The 5,616-nt window shown below is 53.3% G+C and overlaps 1 protein-coding gene across 1 annotated transcript in view; it reads right to left on the reverse strand.

Annotated features, from left to right (window-relative positions):
• KCNK15 (potassium two pore domain channel subfamily K member 15) overlaps positions 1-5,616 on the reverse strand; it is a 19,356-nt gene that overhangs the window by 5,178 nt on the left and 8,562 nt on the right. The gene's annotated exons all lie outside the window — the stretch shown is intronic.

Genomic DNA, 5,616 nt, shown 5'->3' on the forward strand with positions numbered 1-5,616 from the left:
CCGCCCCCCGCGCACCCCCGGACCGCGCACCGCCCCCCGTGCACCGCCCGCGCACCGCGCACCGCGCTCAGCGCACCGAGCCTGGGCCCCGCGCAGCGCCTGCTGCTTGCCCTGGGCACGGGTTCCTGCTGCCCCGGGCAGCGGCTCCTGCCTGCCCCCGGCACTAGTTCTTGCTGGCTCCAGGCACCGGCTCCTGCTGTCCCGGGCACGGGTTCCTGCTGTCCCTGGCACCGGCTCCTGCTGCCCCGGGCAGCGGCTGCTGCGGGCTCCAGCTCGCACGCACACCTAGGCTGGCTCCGGTGTGCCCCGAGCCCTCCCAGCCTGGCAGCCCCGGGCAGCGCCCGGCTCCAGGTGAGCCCTAGCGAGGCCGCGGTTCATTCTCGTGCCAGTGACAGAAGTAACATCCCCACTCCCCGAAGCTGCCCCTGGATGCTCCCAGGCTGGAGGAGTTTCTTGTGCCTACACCCTCTTTGCCTGCCCTCCCGAAAGCAAGGGTCTTTGGGGCTGGGTGGCTGTCCCGAAGCACCCTGTAGAATCATCCCTGTGGTATCACCCCTGTGCTACCAGCCCTGCACAGGCAGCTCTGGCTCCTGCTGCTCTGCCCAGCTCTGGGCCACTTCACACCCATGGCACTGAGGAACACTGAGGTGTTATCTCTGTAATCCATTTGTGTTACCTGTGTAATCTGTCTGTGTTATCTATCTGTGTTAACTGTGTTATCTGTGTTGTATATGTTATCTACCTGTGTCATCTATGTTCCCAGTGTTATCTGTCTGTGTTATCTATCTTTGCTATCTATCTGTGTTACCTGTGTTATCTATCTGTGTTATCTGTGTTGTCAGTGTTATCTGTCTGCTTTATCTGTGTCATCCTTTTCTCAGCTGGTTACCAGAGCAGAGTCTGGCCTGTTGTGTCCAGTGTTTTAAGAGAGCAGAAAGGAAGAAAAACAGATTCCGTGTTTCTGCCACTTTCTTTGGCACACTGGTGAGAGGCTGCAGGCACAGGGGATGTGGGGCCTGTCCACCCTGTGCTGGAGCGGAGGGCAGTGAGCTCAGCCTCTCTGCACTGATGTGCTGTGGACAGCCCAGGTCAGCCCCAAGGAGCAGGGAAATTAGCTGTGGTAGGAGGCAGAGCCCACAAACTGAAGACCCTGTTTCTCATTCCTGGTTACCATAGCTTTTATGTAACTCCTATACTTCACTTTTAAAAATAGAAAGATACTTCTGAGTTATGTGTTGCAGGCGATAGTATCTCTTTCAGGAAAAGAAACTCTTCTTCTTTTGGCTGGGAATAAAACACACAAGTGAAAAAATAAGGCTTACATCCCCCTTCATCCATCTTGCTTCTCTCCCTGGAGAGGAGATGCTTCGGGATTTAGTTGCACCAATGAAGCTTTGAACTGGACATAAGAAAAACTTTTTAACCATGAAGACAGCGAAACACTGGAACAGACTGCTGGGGGAGATTGTGGCACCCTGTCACTTGAGGAGTTTAAAAATAAGATAAGCAGATGTCTGGGGTGTCTGCTGAAACTGCTCTGGGTGCAGTGGGTGCTCTCCTGAAGGAGGGGGTGACTCAGTGCTCTCCTAGAGCCCCTTCCATCCCTGTCCTCAGCATTCCCATGGCCAGCGAAAGGGACACAGTGGCCTTTCCTACTGTAATTGTGAACTCTTTTTCACCCTGGCCACTTGCCACTTCCCTCCTCCTTGCTGAGCCTCCGTGCCAGCACCATTAGTGAAAGTTGTTATTGGAGAAAAAATAGACTCCAGCATCCATCAGGATCAGCACAAGCTGTCAGCGTGCTGCTCGACCTCGCAGGGCTTGTAGTCTCCTAAATCATGAGGCAGAGCCTCTGCTGGAGGAATGTATCTGCTTTGTGTTCTCCGTGGTGTGTCTGCAGCCCTGCTAACAGGGCCTGGGACTCTGTCAAACCTCCAGCCCCAGACACGTGTGGGGGCCTCCTGCTCATGAAGATGTGCTTCACCTGGTGCTGGTAATTTTTTCCACTGGTCAGCAATGACTTCCCACCTTGGAGCTAGAGCCAGAGCTACTAACTGAACTTCTGTTGCTTCCATCACAGAGGAAGGAGATCTTATGATGATTGCATCTCTGGGTGCCCATCACACATCTTTTAGGAGTGGTTCTGGGGCCTGCAGTGCCTTGCAGGTCAAATTCTGGGGTCCCTGGGTGATATTTGGACAAAATTTGGATTTTAAGCTGATGCTGTAGCCTGTTATTGAAAGGCAGCTGCTCTGTGAAGATGTTGGGCCAACATGCCATTGTAGGCTGCAGCATGGAAACCCCTGGGAGAGGCTCTCCACTGGGTAGGTGACAACAGGGCCCAGTTTCTTTAGAAGCAGCATCAATCTCAGCTGATCATCAACTAAATCCTGCAGTTTGTTTCCAAACCTGTGTTTGTGATGAGAGCCAGCAGTGCTCAGGCAGAGATGGTACAGAATGGGTTTCCCAAGGTGCTGCTTACACAGGGAGGGGTCTGTGGTGGCATTTCCCCCTCTGTGGGGCTGGGGACACGGGGGACAGGAGGAGCACCTCTGCTGCTCTCAGTGCTCCCTTCTGCTAGTCCTGTCCTCTTTGTGGCTGGTGGTGGGCTGACCTTGGCTAGCTTCAAGGTCTTCTCCTGGCACCAGAAGAAATCTTTACCTTGCAGTGTCTTGGGACATGGGTCTTCCCTCAGCATGGCCTTTCCCTGCTGCCCTGGGAGTCATAGAGATTGGGGTGTCACTTACTTCTCCTTTTGGGGCTTGCTTTGACCTCTTGCAGGTCAGAGGCCCCTGTAGAATAAATGCTGCTCAGCAGGAGAAGGTAGCAGGATCCATCTCCTAACGAGAACCTCCCCAGTAACAAGCCAGGATTGTGTTTGGAGTGGGACTGGAGGCTTCAAAATTCAGGCTGGATTCAGCCTGCTCTGCTTCTCACTGCTCACACACTGCTTTCTCCTGCCTGCAGCGATCACAGGGGTGGGTGACACCAAACTGTGTCAGATGGCTGTTGTGGAGGGCCATCCTGTCCTGTTCTCCTGAGACTCAGGAAAGTTTCACACTTTCCTGCTGGGAGGCCATAAGTTCAGCCTTTGTGTTTTCCTGGACTTCACTCTGCTTGAGGAAGGTCAAGCTGGAGCCGTGGGTTCAGGGCAGGCAAGATAATGTACTTTATCATTGATTTTCAGTGAGAATTGCATTATGAGATTAAATGTCTCATTTTTATTGCATGGGGAGGCAAAGAAAAAGCAGGAGCTCTGAAAATAAAGCCTAAGTCCAAGTGCTGTGTTTGTGTGGGGAGGTGCTTGTTACTGGGAGTGAATGTGCCTTTTTCCAATCCTTTGGAGGTGAGCTTTGAGAAGCTGCTTCCTCTGAGGCTGGTAAAAAAAGTCAAACCTCATCTGTGTTTAAACCAGTGCCTAATTAATGTATCTAATTGGCCCACATCTACTAATTCCACGCTGGCAGGGAGTTTATTAAAAAGCTTTTCTAGTTCTAATGGATTGAAATAAACAAAGCTGCTTAGCAGTTTCAGACAAAAAGCACTAAACAGGGACCAGTTATGTGGGTCTGTTTGAGTCAATCCCAAATCCCCCCAGGTGTCAGCCCCTTCCCTGGCTTCAGCTGCAAGGTGCTCCAGCTCTCTGAGGGCTTGGGGAGCATCCTGATGTACTCTGCTTCTTTTGGTTATTTTTAAACACCAAATTGATGGTTTTGTTTGCTTTAGTGAAAGCATCAGCTATTCTAGCTTTAATGCCATTAATACTTAGATTATAGATAGCCTGGCCAAGCCACAGGATATTTCTAAAGCAAAGGATTAGTTAATTTCCAAAAAGTGTTAGGTATCAGGGTATGAATAACAACCAGCTGCAGCTGCCCAGATGATGTCCTTAAGCCACAGAAGGACTGGCAGCACCGTGAGCTGGGCACAGGGAGAGATCCTTCCTCTCTGCATGCAGGGCCATGGCAATGCCTTCCTCTGCACACACAGCATCCCTGACTGGATCCAGGCTGGATGTAGTGTTTGCTTCAGTCCCATGACTCCACAAATCATCCTGTAAAACATCCTCCTGCGTGCTGGAGCTGCCTCGGAGCTGTCCTTTGGCCATGCTCAGAGTTACTGCAGGCTCAGGAACCTCATGGCTTTCCCTGGGCTCTGAGAATTCCTGCTGCCTCCTTCCTGGGCTCTTTGTAGCTTGGATGGCTGCAGGCACTTTGCTCTGCATTGTGATGTGGAAGCTCAGCAAGGGAACTAATGAAACATTGGGAATAAACTGGTTGTAAATGCAGATTGCCTCCACGTGGTCTCCCATGGATGTGATTCCAGGTTTCCAAGCCCAGAGCAGCTGGACACAGTTCCACCTGTGACTGTCTTCAACCACCTTACCCAGTTCCAGCCATGCTAAAGCTCATCATGCCGCCTCCTAATAGCCCAGAACTCATTAGGAAGCCTTTCCCAACTACCCTTCCTACCCAAAAAGGGTTTTTTGAGGGGACACATGGCCCCATCCTCCCACCCCGCTCCCCCAGCAGCTTGATCTGCCAGTGGCTGTACACAAAGCAGACCTGGGCTGGAAATGCTGACAGTACTCTTGAGAGAGTTTATGGTCACAAACTCTATTTTCAGCCTAATAAGTTTTTTATATGCTTGGAAAGCTGTCAGTTGAACATCAGCCAGGCACAAAGTACCTGCCATAAAGCGTCTGGACCACAACCAAATGGGAAAGGTGCTGCTCTGCTTTAGCAAGTTCTTCATCTTGGATGCTTTAGTTGGTTCATTTATTTTGTTTGAGGATCTTGGCTTTAATTATAAAATAATAAGATAAAATCATAATGCCTCTACTTAAAAATCTGTGCAAATATTTGCTGAGAGCCTGTTAAATCAAAGCTCTCTGGATTGGGTTTTGGGGCTGGGAGGCTCTGTGGTGCTGCTGCTGGTGTCAGAGTGGACTGGCCAGGAGACCCTGGGATGAAGGAGAGAGGCTTTGGGAGTGTGTCTGGAGAAGGATCCTGCTTCTGGGCGAGGTGAGTCCGGCACTGAGCTGCCGTGGCCCCCAGCACAGCCTCAACACGGGAACATGGCCCCAGGGAGAGCAGGGCCTGAGCCACGGGGCTATAAATGACTGCCCTGCATCACAGCCCGTGGGACTGCCAGGGAGGTCAGGGGTGCTGGGGGACAAAGGGTCTGGGAAGGAATTACAAATATGTGAGGCTCTTTTGGAGGCTTCCCAGTGACAGCTTTGCCCCTGTCCTACAAGGCACGGTAGCACAGGGATTGGAAAGGTCCTGGGCAGCTGCAGGGATCCTGTGGGACACCCCAGGGGAAGGATGGGCTCTGCCATGCTGGGTGCCTGAGAGCAGAGGTGTCTGCCCGCAGGGTGGGTGCGCTCAGCCTGTCCCCCGCACCCCTTGGCAGCGCCCTTCCCCACCGGGGGCTGGTGGGGCAGCAGGCAGGGCCTGAGCCCGCCTGGATGTGCTTCAGGCAGGGATGGAGGTGGGTCGGTGCCGCGGGGCTGAGCCCCTCCGGGCGGGATGGGGCCTGGGCCGGGCGCTGAGCCGGGGCCGGGGCCGGGGCCGGGGTCGGGGCGCTGAGCCGGGGCCGGGGCCGGGGCCGGGG

This window comes from Onychostruthus taczanowskii, unplaced genomic scaffold, assembly GCF_017590055.1.
Source record: "Onychostruthus taczanowskii isolate IOZ18803 unplaced genomic scaffold, ASM1759005v1 scaffold60, whole genome shotgun sequence".
NCBI lineage: Eukaryota > Metazoa > Chordata > Aves > Passeriformes > Passeridae > Onychostruthus > Onychostruthus taczanowskii.